A 15,382-nucleotide genomic window follows, 5' to 3' on the forward strand; every position below is an offset into this window, starting at 1 on the left:
AACTTCATTCTTTTATATGTAGCTGTCCAGTTTTCCCAGCACCACTTATTGAAGAGACTGTCTTTTCTCCATTGCATATTCTTGCCTCCTTTATTGTAGATTAATTGAGCGTAAGTGTGTGGGTTTATTTCTGGGCCTTCTATCCTGTTCTTGTTTCTATCCTGTTCCTGTTTCTCACCTGTTGATCTATATGTCTGTTATTGAGCCAGTACCATATTGATTACTGTAGCTTTGTAGTATAGTCTGAAGTCAGGAAGCATGATTCCTCCAGATTTGTTCTTCTTTCTCAAGATTGTTTTGGCTATTTGGGGTCTTTTGTGTTTCCATACAAATTTTTAAATTATTTGTTCTAGTTTTGTGAAAAATGCCATTGGTAATTTGATAGGGATTGAATTAAATTTGTGGATTGCCTTGGGTAGTATGGTCATTTTAAAAACATTGATTCTTCCAATCCAAGAACATGGTATATCTTTACATCTGCTTGTGTCATCTTCAATTTCTTTCATCAGTGTCTTACAGTTTTTGGAGTATAGGTATTTTGCCAATAGTAACCAAGCATTATTTTTACAATAAGAAACAGAAGTCTATTTATAAAATATAAATTTTAATTTTCAATGAAGCCATGCATTTGAAATAAACCACCTCTTGGGGAATTTAAAACACACAGTGATATAATGACAAAGCATGTTGTTATCTGCAGTAAAAAACATTTAGTATCCTTTTGTATCATTCTCTATCAAGTTTGAGACAAGAAATGTCTGAATGATACCTTGAGGAGTGTACATTACAATAAGGACTAGACATCATATAAAAACATGATATCTCCTAGAGTATGACATGATTGATTGGTAAGTCGTATTTTAAAAGCCTTGATACATGCAGTGAAGGAATGAAAATAAAAACTACATGAAAAGCTTTAAAAATAAAAGGTGACATCAAGTCAGAACCAGAGTAAAAAATAATGGATGAAGAAACACCAAAAAAGTCTAAATTAAAACATGAAGCTGCCCTGGAAAAAAATACTTGGCAGTAAGTCAGTTACAGTATTACATAAAAACTTCATTGCCCATGGCCCCAATGCCATCAAGATAAGACCAAAAGAAATTTGAATGAGCCATGAAAGGAATTAGCTTTATTGGATTTGACTGCCTTAGTCTTGTGAGGGTGGGTTTGATGAGAGTAACATATACATTAGTGAATATAAAGATCATAAGTGTACTTTCTAAAGAGAGCTAGTTTTCCTTTCTAGTTTAAGTGAAGTCTATGAAATAAGGATGATGGTGGTATGAAAGATAAAAAAGTTACCATCTGAACATCCTGTAGGTGAAAAGGAATTTCTGGATTATATCATTGAAATATTTAAATTGTAACATAGAAACTTGGTGTTTATTTGAGCATACATTTGAAAATAGAACTTATCCCACAATAATATTATTTTGTTTTATCATTATTATTCTAAAGGAACTTTAGGCTTAAGAGGACCTCAGGTTTGGGCAGCTAAAATTCATGAACTAAGAGCATTGAAAAATATGACCTGGAATATAAATAAATGTATTTCCACCATAAAAAAACACAATGATTTATAGAATTTGTAGATGTGGCCCAAAGTTTTATTTCTCAAGATCATAAAGAGAAAACAGACAAAAAAGCTGGGCATAGGTCATATGCATTGATCTAGTAAGACTGTGAAAGGTGCTCAGACACTTGAAGGATAAGTACTTATTCTTAACTGAGAAGGCAAAGAAGAAATAACTTTGAGACTGAAAATTGATAGGAGAGATTATTATGGCTGCCTTGTAGAAATTCCAAATTGTTAATATCCAAGACACCTACTTTACTTTCTTTAAACCTTCTGAAGAAAAAGCGCAGATAATGGAGAGGATATTTTTCTCTCATGATTCTTAGTAGTAAAAAGAAATGATTTCTTTACTGAATTAGGGTAAATGCTCCTAATTTTAGTGAATCATTTGATCTTTGAATTCTATTTGCTTTGCCAAAAAAAGTTTCCTGCAAAAATATGTCTTAATGAGTCCTTCAACAAAACGAACTACACCCTAAACACTTAGATTTTCAGTGTGATTGACATTTTACTTGCATAGAGTTCAGTAAGGTCCCTGACAATGAAAACTCTTGTTTTGCCAAGTTAGTCATTTTTGAAGGACAATCATAAAGACTTTGTTCTAAAGATAAGGGTTTGAATAATGAGCTATATACTTTATGTATTGTATATATTGGCCCCTGCCTTCAAGAAGTTTTTATTTGAACATGCATATAAGCCTAATGCATTAAAATTTTAAAATAAAAAACAATCACAACATAGAATTATGTGCTTCATTTACTTCTATAGGTGTGTTGTCCTACAGCCATGGTCCTCAAACTTGAATATGCATTGGAGTCACCAGTGCGTTTGTTAGAACGCAGATTATGGAGTTCACCCCAGAGTGTCTGTCAGAGTAAATGTAAGGTGGAGCCCAAGAATTCTCATTTGTAACAATTTCCCAGATGATGCTAATACTGCCAATCTGAGGACTACACTTTGAGAACCACTACCCTAGGGAAATTCAGAAGAGGAAAGATATCATTGTAAACTAGGATAGCTGAGCGTGTTTTGTGTAGGAGGTGGTTCTTACACTGTGATTCAAACAGATTTATACTGAATAACAATCTTATTCACTGTAACATTTATTCAGACTCATGATGATAAATGCAATTTAGTTATTATTCTTACCTTTATTCCTTCCTGCTCCTTTTTCTTCATCTTTTGGCTGAGAACAAATAGTTTCATCAATTCCTCATTGCAATCTTCACTTTTGTCCAAAAGAAAGGGTGTACTTGTCACAGTTGTTTAAACTGGTACTGTCCTATCCAGTCCAGACCAATTTCCCAATAACATTTCCCAGGCTATATGTATAACTATTTTTGGACATAACTGTCTTTTCTATAAACCAATCAAACTGTTTCCAGTGACCAAAGCAAACTTCATTATTGAAGCAAGGGTGACCAAGTTGGGTTACACTATAATGAACGTCATACACAGATAAACTCTGCAATGTCAGCAATGTTTGCTCAATATTTCTAATTGCAAAAGCAATGTAAATAGTGAAATGTCAGGATAAAGATATAACAGGATGTAGGCACACAGACCAGATTTTCATTTTACATTATTCAATGGAAAATTTTACCCACAGGAACTCTTTTTTAACTTCAAGAAACATTTATTTTTTCTAATTAAAATATATCATTTTATATGAAAAGGTAGTGCTTGGTGTTCTCCTCTCCAAATTATATCTTTGGTGCTCTACCTGGAAAGGGAGAGGTACAGGAAGATTCACTTTTTTTTTTTTTTTTTTTTTTTTTTAAAAGAACTCTTCTTTTTTTTTTTTTTTTTTTTTAATCAGTGAAGGCAGTTTACAAGTAGAGGGGTTTTTTTTTGTTTGTTTTTAATTAATTAATTTATTTTTGGCTGTGTTGGGTCTTCGTTTCTGTGCGAGGGCTCTCTCTAGTTGTGGCAAGTGGGGACCACTCTTCATCGCGGTGCGCGGGCCTCTCACTGTCGCGGCCTCTCTTGTTGCGGAGCACAGGCTCCAGACGCGCAGGCTCAGTAGTCATGGCTCACGGGCCCAGCCGCTCCGCGGCATGTGGGATCTTCCCAGACCAGGGCTCGAACCCGTGTCCCCTGCATTGGCAGGCAGATTCTCAACCACTGCGCCACCAGGGAATTCCCCAGGATTCACTTTTTAAAAAGAACTAAGGAGTATTTTCAAAAACACAGAATATACTTTAAGATATATTTGCCAATGTATTCACAGTATGTATTAAAGTATATTCACAGCATTTATACAGGAAGATGTTGATTTTATATATGTTTTTTACATCACTCACATAAACATCATTTTGTGAGTGATAAATTAAAATCTTCAAACTGTGGCTCAAGTTTTACTTTATGAGTAGTGAAAGAAAAGAATCATCTCTCTGGGCCCAAACTAATGTAATAAAAACAGTGCTGGACGTCAAGGGTTTGAAGTAAATTGGAGAGTGAGTGGCAAACATACAGCAGCCTCCACTGTCCACCGCCTGACCAGGCGGCTGAGCGCTCAAGAGGTATCCGTTCCAATGCACTGTTGCAGTTAGCTTCCCAGAGTCTATCCAGGCCACAACTTCTCTCTTGGAGCCTTCAGCCCAGGGAGCAGGCACAGCTTTTCATCTTTCATTTTATTTCTTTTTTCTTCTTTCCCTTTTGCTTTTGATAAGAGCTATTTGGGTAAGGTGCTTTATTATTCATTTTCTAAGAGCAAAGGGAAAACTCCATGAACCTTAGTAATGCAGTATTAATTAAGCTGAGACTTTCCCAGTCAAGAGGTGTACAACAGTAATTAATATATCCAATCCCAGTGTAGACTAAATATAGCAAAATGGACAGACTTCAAAAAAATTTTTTCCCATATGTAAAGCAATATTTCTGTTACCACAATGCTTTCTATGAAAGCACATATTTCTTAAAATCCCAATAGCTAAAGAGTCATGCTTCCATAACCAGGATAAATTTCAATTGGTTCAGAAAATCTGAGGGATGCCTTACTTATAATGATTCTAGGTAGGTAAAAATTATTGCCACAACAATAATAATTATTCTTCTTTTAATTATTTTTCAAGAGATGTGGACTTTTGAATAAACATAAAATACAGAATAGGAAAAAAAATGTTAAGTAAATTAAGAGTGTGCAAACTTCAGATATTTCCAGCTCATCCTCTACCATGTCATTATGCATATTTATGTAGAGCAAAATTGTAAAAAATTATATAAAGATTAAATATTAAGAGAAAATTGATATATATAGACTTGAAAGGATTTAGTTCTTATAATTTCCCCATAGCATTTTCAGGTATATTTATTTTTGTGTAATTTATATATTCTTATGACTCCAAAATCAATAATGACAAAATATTGCAATCTAATCTATCATTTTATTGGCCAATATCCTAGTAGAAATAGAACCTCAAAATTTTGAGCCTTGTCATTTTCAGTTCCACAAATATTATCTCATTAAAATAGATGTGTAATGTCTCATTAAAATAGATGTGTAATGTCTCATTAAAATTTCTTCAGGAAAAATGAGAATGAGTTTTCAGCCTACACACTGAACAAATCTGACAGGTTTTAAAGCTAGAATTCTTCTTAGCTGATTGATACTGAATAGCTTGCTTACACTTCAACTCAAGATCTTTCTATAAACCAGTCACCTGAGATGAAAAATTTTCTCATTGTAATATACAGTGTATTATCTCCTCTTTAATCATTTTTCTTTTCACAAAGGTATAAATAGAAGCTTCTCAATTTAAATGTCTCCTGCACATACCTATTTGTGTTAAGTATGATATAAAATAAAAATCTGTTCTTTTGTTTCTAATTTATACACACTACAGTTCTTTTTCATGTTTTTCCCTACTAAAATTTAGAAAGGTTGTTTTTAAAACATTATAAGAATTCAAAATGCTATTTTCAGAATAGTTGTTTCTGTGTGTGGAAGATAACTTGACATCTATTTACTTATGATTTGCCCCTCGAGATAGACTTAGAGGAAAATGATAGAAATATTGATTGTCAGCTTGTGGATCAGCTTTAATCTTTATAAGTGGCACAGGGCTGATCTCATATTTCTACAAAAAAAAATAATTTGGGGAATGAATCCAATATATACCTTTTGGAAATAAAACTTTCTAATTTATAAAAAACTAAATTTTAAAGTCACTAGGCCTAGATGAGGTAGCAATTGAAATACAGCCAGTACTGCTATATGAGCCTTTACAACTTTTTTGCCTGAGGCCCCCTATGCAAATTCATCTATTAGGAAATATCTAAAAGGAAAACAACATGATGTTTTATTTCTAGGTTAAGCATTGCGTTCAGCATAGACTTGAATATGTCTGTTAACAATATTGACATATTCCCATTTTATCCTGGAATATTAATTATAAATATACTCCTTTAGAGTATAAAAGAGATATATTTTCTCCCAGGTCCACTCATCACACAAAAAATGAAAAACTTCTCCTCCTCTATCTCCATCCCGATCCTGGGGGATCATTAGGATTTTGTGTCCTAGAAGTCTAGACATTCCTTATACCCATGGATAACCAACAACATTTGCCCATTTTTAGGAAGAAGGATGAATCTAACAGAGGGGTAGGTTACCCCTCTATTAAGATATTATATCTGATGTGCCAAGATAAAAACATGAATGTGTTGTATAATGGTACTGAAGAAGGCCTCAGTCACACCTGGAAAGCAGTGAGGTCTCCAAGAACTGATAGAAAGAAAGAGTTTCTACAACAATCATGGAGATCTGAATGTGCTTCAGAGGAACACTTGGAGAGGCAGAACAACATGTGGGAGGGACATATGGATGCCTATAAGAACTAGACAATGGGTAAGGGTTAGGCTTAAGGTTAGGGTTAGGGTTAGGGCTGTGAGTTACTGGAAGGAAGCCTCATTGGCATGGAAGAATGGAATCACCAGGAAATTAATTTACCCTGACACTGCCTTAGTTCTTCCTCCAATTACACTCCACTGACTAGAAAACCTAGCTACATTGAAGGGATATGAATTGAGGAGCAAATAAAGGTAGGAGGAAAACAAAAGAAACCGACTATCTCCTCCATTTTCAAAATTCTTTACTATCACTGAATGTCTTGGTATCCACTTTCATAGATATATCTAAATTCAGCACAAAATTTAAGAAGCCTTGAAGGACTTATGAAAAAAGGAAGACTCTTTAAAGTGCAATGTAATTTAATTATGAAGTTTTTATATAAGATGTATAGATAAACTATATTCAAATCATGAAAGGGGAGGTTAATTAAATAAAATATGTTTAGGTTATATGGCAGAGCTCAGCACATCCCTTGATACCAGTATATAACTTGGTTACAACTATCTTGAGTCATCTTAGTCAGTGGCAAGGTCAATACTCTTAAAATTTAATGTATTAAAATTTCAGCTTATGCCTGGGTTGTATAAATCTTCAAAGAGCAACAGTTAGATAAACTATAATGAGAAATCTCTGGATAAAGTACAAAATCATAATTTTCCATGAGCTCATTAGGGAGCTGAGGTTGTTAAGCAATGAAGTACCCTGAAATTCAAGAAGAAACAAACTCCTCAAAGAAAAGATATCTAAGGCAGAACATGGATAAAGAGGGACTAGAAGCCATAGAAGTGGGTAAGAAAAAACAAAACAAAACAGCTGAAATTTTGATTAATTGGTAAAGAACAAGTATGAGCTATATGGCAGTTCAGAATCCTTGAGACACCCAGACTAAAGAGGATTTCACACTCACTTGCAAGTTCTTTTCTACTGACCTATACTAGTTACCCTCAAGAAAGATTGGAGGCAGAGGAAAGCCCCTGTGGTTATACAAAGATGCAAGATGGAATGAGCTGCCACTATGGGAAGTACACAAAACTTCACATTACTACCTGGGTCCTCCTCTTACACAGAGAAAACACTTTAAGCTTCTGAGGGATGGGCAGGAAGCATTGTCAATCTTATGATACAATGAAAGGTGAATTATTACAGGTATAATAGGGAAGAAAACCTTCTACCTTTGGGGAGAAGCAGGTTAGGAGACCATACATACCAACATAATCATAGGTGTTCTACCACTGGGGGAAAGGCAGAAAACTTTCTGCCTATAAAGTGAACTTTGGCTCTGATAGGAAAGAGGGATTTGAAAGCTGAGGAAGCCTCACACCGTGTTCTCATCACAGGGCCTGTCTAATATTATGCTGGACCAGGAAAACACACTGCCTGCTCCCACCCCTCACCACCAGTGTAAGCAAGCATCAGGTGAGAAGTAACAGCAATCTACCATGCAAGGAAAGGCAAGAGGATGGAGAAAGACTTTTTCTTTTGTACAAGAAGGTTGTATTGGCTGATAGCTTGGAATGGAGCATAAATACATAGAAAAATTCCCCTGACCTTGAGCCTCTCCATTAATAATCATAAGGCAGTGGTAGACCACTGCTGGAAGAAATTCTTGCCTTTAGTACACTAACGTTACCAAAATCAAAAACAGAACTCAAACTCACTTCTACTCCTGAATAGAGTGACTCAACCACCCACAATTAATAACCAGACAGAGGAAAAGTCATGCTCATTTAGAAGGACAAATATTATTTACCACAACCTCTGCTATTCTACACCCAATGATCAGCAATCAATAAAAAGTTATGAGACAGATAAATAAATATGAAAATATCCAGCTCGGTCAAAGAACAAAGAAATCTATGGAACCAGAAATGGAGGTGATCCCATTGTTGTAACTGTCAGTCTGGGATTTTAAGCAAACTATGATTTCTATGTTAAATGATCTAAAGGAAATAGTAGACAAATGCATAAACATATAGGCGATTTCAGGAACGAGATGAAATCTCTAAGACAGAGTCAAATGGACACAGCTAAGGAAATAATTAATTGAAGTGGGTCAGTGGAAATACCCAAACTGAAACACAAATGGAAAAGGGGAGGGTAAGAAAACAGGGCATCCAAGAGCTGTACATTACCAAGCAGTCTAGCATACATTTAATTGGAGTCCCATAAAGACAAGAGAAAAAACAGGGCAGAAAAATATAGGAAAAAAATGAAGAATTGGTGGCTCAAATTTTACAAAAATAATGAAAGATTTCAAACTATAGATTCAAGAAGGCTAAATATCCTGAGTTAGATGAATACTAAGTACGTACACATACAGACATCATCTTTTCAAATTGCTGAAGTTAAAAATAAGAGACAATCTTGAAGTCAGCCAGAGCTGGGGGTGGGGGAGGGGTCACAGTACTACATACAGAAGAACAAAGAGAAGAATGGGAGTAAACTTCTCCTCAGGAGCTGTGCAACTCAGAAGCTGATGGAGTGACTTATTTTAATTACTCAAAAAAAAAAAGAAAAGAAAACCCCCAACAAAAACAAAACTGTCAAGCCAGAATTCTCTAACCAGTGAAAATAGCTTTACAAAATGAAGGTGACATAAAGACTTTTTCTTACAAAGTCTTAAGAAAATTCACGGCCATCGCAGACACAATATGAGGAATGTTAAAGGAAACTCTTCAGGCAGAAGGAATATGGATTCAGATAGAAAAGTGGATCTTCACAAAGAAATTTTGAGCTCCAGAAATGGTAAAAATGAAGCACAAACATTAAGCTATTTCTAAAGGTTTTGTTTGTTTTCTATTTTATACCCTATTGTTTTACTATATTAAGTCATGGAAAGTGATATCTTTTAAACTTTCATGTTGTTAGCTTATAATTTACTTGCCTTATAACAGCATTTTTTAAAAAGAGAAAACCATTAGTGTCTTGATTGTACTGTGTAGAATTGGTCAAGCAAAAAAAAAAATTCCTATAAGTGAATCTAAATGAGTAAACATTTCTATCTGAACTTTAGTGATTGCAAATATTATTTTGGGAAAAGTCTGACAAATAATAAAAGAATAATTATTTTACATGTAAAAAATTATACTTATTTAAGAATAATGGCCAAAGAAATACAAGGTGACTTTTTAAAAATTTTGGTATTGTCTAAGGTAAAAGAACTGCTTAATAACGCCCAGAAGCATAAAATAATTTTAACAGATGGGTGAAGAATATTTGTCAACAGTAACATAACCTTGCCTTATTTGAAATGCAGCCAATGTACTCCTTTTGCGTGGCTCAAAGTCTGTTAGTTTATTGCTGTCTCTTAACTATCGCTCTGTAAATGATTTTTTAGCACTTGTATTTTGCATCAAAAATGGCCAAGGAGAAATAAACTTTCGTTGAACTTCCATATGTATCTCATTAAGAATTCACAGAAGATTTTATTTGCCAAATAAAAAGCAAAATGTCATTTTCCAGAATCAAAGTGAAAATTATAGTAATAAAATGAAATTTCTCCAGTCACAATAATTAGTATGTAGATTGACACTAAATACATAATGAGTTACTTATTCTCTCATACTCAAACAAAATATTGGAGAAGCATCAGAAATGAGGGCCTAAGGAGTCTATTCATTGTATTATGCTCCTGAAAATATAGTCAAACATAACATATAAACTTTTTGTTCATTGTATGACTGTCTATAAATGAAAAGTATTTTAAAAAGAAGCAGAAATGGTGCATAAATGGTAGTATTCCAATGTCCCAATATATGGAATGAAAGATGCCTGATAGTTTTTTCTCTTTTATTACCAATTATCCTATTCTATTCAGTCTCAAATACTAATGGGAAGACTATCAGAAATGTGCTCTTAAACTGTGTTCTTTTTTCTTTCTCACTTGTTATCTCTTAAAGCTTGGCTTAGACTCAATTACTTTATCTACAAAGGCCGTATTCTATCATCAAAACTGCCTAACGTAAGCTCTCAGTGGGTGACTTTGCAGCTTCAGGATCATGCTTGTGAGTGCAGGACATTTGACAAAATTGGGAGCTCTGGTGGCCATGGTTTAGCTTCTATAGATCCTGCATGCATCCACCTTTTCTGAGTCATACTCTGTCCCCAGAGTTCTATCACTTGACTTGGTTCACTCAGCTCTCCCTACCATCACCTGCAATGAGTTTAGACTTTTAGAGAGGACTGAGGGAGGTGGTGTCATCTATTATTTTCTCTGAAGCCAGCAAATACTAATAAACTAGAAAAAGCTTGGATTGGGGCAAAGCTGACTCCCTATTAGACTCTGCCAATAAGGGGTGTTAGAGAGACAAAAAGGCTGGAAAACGAAAATAAGTTACACATCCCTTCCTGTTTCACTTCAGATTTTCTTTTCCCTTTCTGTTCCTGTTATTGTTACTTCAGTAATGCTTCTTCACCCTGAAAGTGGCAGATAGATAGTTCCAGCAGCAGCCATTTTCCAGGACTCATAGAGTAAGGCTCATGAGACTCCCTCACGTGTCCCAGCACCAGCCATCCAACATCCTTCCTCAGAAATGGAATTGCAGCCCTGAAGAACCCCTCCTTCATGCTTCTAATTTTTAATCATTTCAAACTCTTCTTTTTGTTGTTAATCCCTAAGGATGCTAGGTGCTTCTTGTAGTTACTAACCTCTATGATACCCGAATTTTCCCTTTCACCTTTTTTATTTTTTCAATCTCTAGTTAGCAGTTTTTTTTTTTTAATTTATTTATTTTATTTATTTTATTTTTTTTTTGGCTGCATTGGGTCTGTTGCTGCGCGAGGGCTTTCTCTAGTTGCGGCGAGCGGGGGCTTCTCTTCGTTGTGGTGTGTGCGTTTCTCATTGCAGTGGCTTCTCTTGTTACGGAGCACGGGCTCCAGGCGTGCGGGCTTCAGTAGTTGTGGCACGTGGGCTGAGTAGTTGTGGCTCGCGGGCTCCAGAGTGCAGGCTCAGTAGCTGTGGCACACGGGTGCTCCGTGGCACGTGGGATCCTCCCGGACCAGGGCTCGAACCCGTGTCCCCTGCATTGGCAGGTGGATTCTTAACCACTGAGCCACCAGGGAAGCCCAGCAGTTCTTTATATTAAATTATTTCTGTTAAAATAACTGATGTGGTATCTTCCTCCTCACTGGACCTGACTGGCTGATTACGATATTGGTACCAGGATGGGGAACTCAAAAAGGAGACCCTCAAAGATGGAGATTTGGTATCAGTTTGGTCATGTCTTTGGTCAGGAACAGAGTACTGAGCTTCTTACAAATGGGAAAATAAGATGCAACTAATCCACATCGTGTAGTGACATCAGAATTAATTACATTATCACCTGTGTTTTATGGTGATGAATCAAACTCCTTGGGGGACTAAGTGACTGCTTCAATCAACTGTTAACTGTAGTCATGATGACCCCAAGGAGTACACTGGAGCACTTCCAGGAAGAAAAAAACAACAAGCTCAGCTCTTTAAACTCTCATCTCAAATTAGAGTCAGATAACTGTGGAGATTCGATGACAGTCCCAAAATAAGCCCTTATTCTTTGTAGCCACAGGCCTGGTCTTAATTAAAATCACACCCAAACTTTAATTGAATGGGTTGTGAAATTATAACAAGTTGAATTTGTAGCCTCATCAATTTTCTCTCGTCAAGTTTAAGGCATTGCTTGGAAGAGACTGGGATTCTCATACTAGGAAATGGTTCATTGGGATGGATACGGGTAAAGCTCAGGATCTTCAAGCCTGAGTCACCCTGAGTTTCCCTTGCCAGTAAAAGTAGCCTGCTTTCTTGTTTCTGCAAATATCAGCCTTCCCTTATTTGAAGGGCCTGTAATAACCTCATCTGGTGTCTTGAAAATTGATGCTTCTCAAGACCGTCTTATTGCCATTCTGTCCACAGCTAGAGTCATATCACAGCATAATCCAGGAAGGCAGGTGCAAAGTAGGACTAGGAGGAAATAGCTTATACATCAAAAAAATTGCAAGAGTTTTGTGCACTTATATTGGAAGAAATCTGGGAGTGTGACTTAGAATTAGATCTATTTCTAATAATGGATAACTAAGCCCAAAACTAAGTTTTATAGCTTATAGTAACTTCTATAAATGCCATATATTATTTATAATATATGCCAATAAGTGGTACAAGTGGCTTGTACAGTGCTGAATTCTCTCATATATTATTGCTTTTAATTTGCCCCAATCACCAGTAAGATTGACAGCTATTATCCCCATTTTATAAAGAAACAGACTCACACAATCTTAGCTTATTGTTTGAGGTCAAGTGGTTATTTAGTGATATAGATTGCATTAATACCTACATCTATCTGACACATATGGTTTTTCTTCTTCCCTAAACCCTATTTTGAAGTAAAGCTTTACAATTAAGGTTTATTTCTCTCATTGACACAGACAGTGCAAGGTGTCACAAAAGGAACTTGGCGGATTAAGTTCAGAATATGGGAAAAAGTACAGGTCATGAATGTCCTTTGTTAAGGAGCATTTATATTTGAATATAACATATATATTTCTATTTGATTTAAGGACTTGCTTCATTTTCTTTTATTAGAAATCAAGATAATTTAATAATCTTGCCTGAGCCCAGAATCTCTTGTTCTTATATTCAAGATATACAGTTTGTGGACTATTGAACACAGATAAAACAAAGCCAATATTTTCTGTCATTTTATATTCTTATAAAATGTACCATTATCTTCTATTTGTTTCATTCACATTCAATGCCTTTTTTCTATCCTGTCTCATCTTACAATGAATTCTCCCCCAAATGCCATCTTGTATTGAGTAGGTGACAGCACCTGAAAACTTCATCTCTGGCCATTTCTAACGTGTCATTAGGTATTAGGTAGAGTTGGGCAGGCTCCACGATGGAGAGGCACATGGACACATCACCAGATCACTAGGCAGAAATATTGCTCCTATTTCCTCCCTTCCTCTAAAGGTACTCAGTATTTCAAAGATAAGAAAGCAGCAGAAGGATCTGATTGATCATGTACTTTGGAGTATGGCAGACTTTGTGTTCAGTTCCACTCCAGCCACTTGCACCTGTGTGGATTGGGGTCCATCACTGAAACCCTCTTGGTTTCAATTTCCTTATATGTGCAAAAAGAATAATAATCCTTGCCCCTGAAGTTACTGGGCAGACCTGATGTGATTCAAGCAAAAGCTCTAGCTAACATGGTACCTGGGAGATTTATGTACCCAGTATTAGTAATAGGCTACCTTCTGAATTAAATCAACTAGTACTCCCTCTACTATCTAGTAGCCAAATGACTCTGTGGGGGTGTGGGAGGGTGTGGGGGGAGAAATCTGAGAGAAGGAAATGGTAAATGAAGGGAAATATAAGAAAACTTGTATATATGGATAAGATATTTTAGGATTAGAAGATTAAATGTGTTTTCTATTAAAGCAAAATATTTAACTTCGGTTACAGAAGGCTATCAAGTCTAGTCTATTAGACATAGACTATTATCAAGTCTATGATGACATTGGAAAAAATAAAGCACAAATTTAGGGCAATTGTTGTCTAATTGTGTTTCAAAATTTAGTACAAGTGAGAGAATTAGAAATCTGAAATCTAAAGTTAACTAATTAAATTATTTTCAAGTTCCTTCTGAAAATAAAATAAAACTTTTGAATTTTAGGAAATGCATAGATTACTCAACTCACATTTAATTCATTGAAAATTGAGGGCCAATTCAGAAATATTGTGTAATTAAGTGTTTATAGAAAATATTGCTATCGTAGTCTGTTTAAAGGAAGGCACAGCAAACCAAATAGCAGAGGTTAGCATGACAGATATCATATGAATTCACTTTTACCAAAAACATTCAAAGATTGTTTATTTTAAACCATAAAATGCAGCTCATTCATCTCTCCACATATTTGCAGAAGCTTTCTGGTTCGATTAGGGAACTCAATATGGCTGTGAGGCTATTGACGGAGGTGAGCAGTAGTCCTGGCACAGTTGCATTGGCCTCTTTCCTGGTGGCCTTCTCAGAAAGAGATGCCTTTTTCTTCCCACAGCTTGCTGTCAGATCAACCACTGAGCATCTGGTACAGCAGATGGGCTCTGCCCTGTACCTGGAACAGTCACCAGTGAGTGCAATCAGTGCTTTCTCCACTTCTGCATGAATTTAGTTACATGTTCTACTTTCAAATCATTCATTCTAGGATATATTTATTGATCCCTAGGTTTGTTCAAGGCTGTAGAGATTACCAAGGTGAATATAGACATAAATTCTTACCTTAAGAGTTATGTTCAATTTTACATCCAAATCTTATTTCTGATGTTTCCCTGATCAGGCTTACTTCTGATCTGCCACAGACTGGATTAATTTATGCATAATACTTTTATTTTTATATTGTGTTCCTTCTTCATGCTATATGCCCTTTCGATGTTCTTGCTTTGTTTTATAAGCTATCCCAATCTCCATGCCTTGTTGCGACTTTGGAACTTATTTCTTTTCCTGGGTTTACTGTGGAAGGGTACCAGGGATAGAGATTTATTAATCATTCCAAAAAAACTACGGAAATTTTTCAACACACACATGCCCTAAGTTCACCCTAAGAGTGTCCAATTTGGTAAATCCAGCTGGTGTCCTGGTCTTACACTTTCTGTCCCATTTTGTTCATATTACCTATTCTGAAATGACCACCAGGTTATGAGTGTATCCTTTTCTTGAACTTTATTATCAAGTACCCTGGTGTGATTCTGGTAGTAACTGTGTATTTTGTTTACAGCATTGAAGGGGAAGAGGAGGTGAGGTGGAAGGAAGGATACTATGTGTAGGGTATAGCAAAACAAAATGGTATTAATATTCAGCCAAGGAATACAATTGATAGAGGCTGGCTAGATATATTCAATATACATAAAACATGACTGGACAATAACGTATCCTTACAGGCTAACATTTTGTGATCATGGATGTGCTTTCTCTTTGCTCTAA

The sequence above is a fragment of the Balaenoptera acutorostrata genome, chromosome 7 (genome assembly GCF_949987535.1).
Source record: "Balaenoptera acutorostrata chromosome 7, mBalAcu1.1, whole genome shotgun sequence".
In the NCBI taxonomy this organism is placed as follows: Eukaryota; Metazoa; Chordata; class Mammalia; order Artiodactyla; family Balaenopteridae; genus Balaenoptera; species Balaenoptera acutorostrata.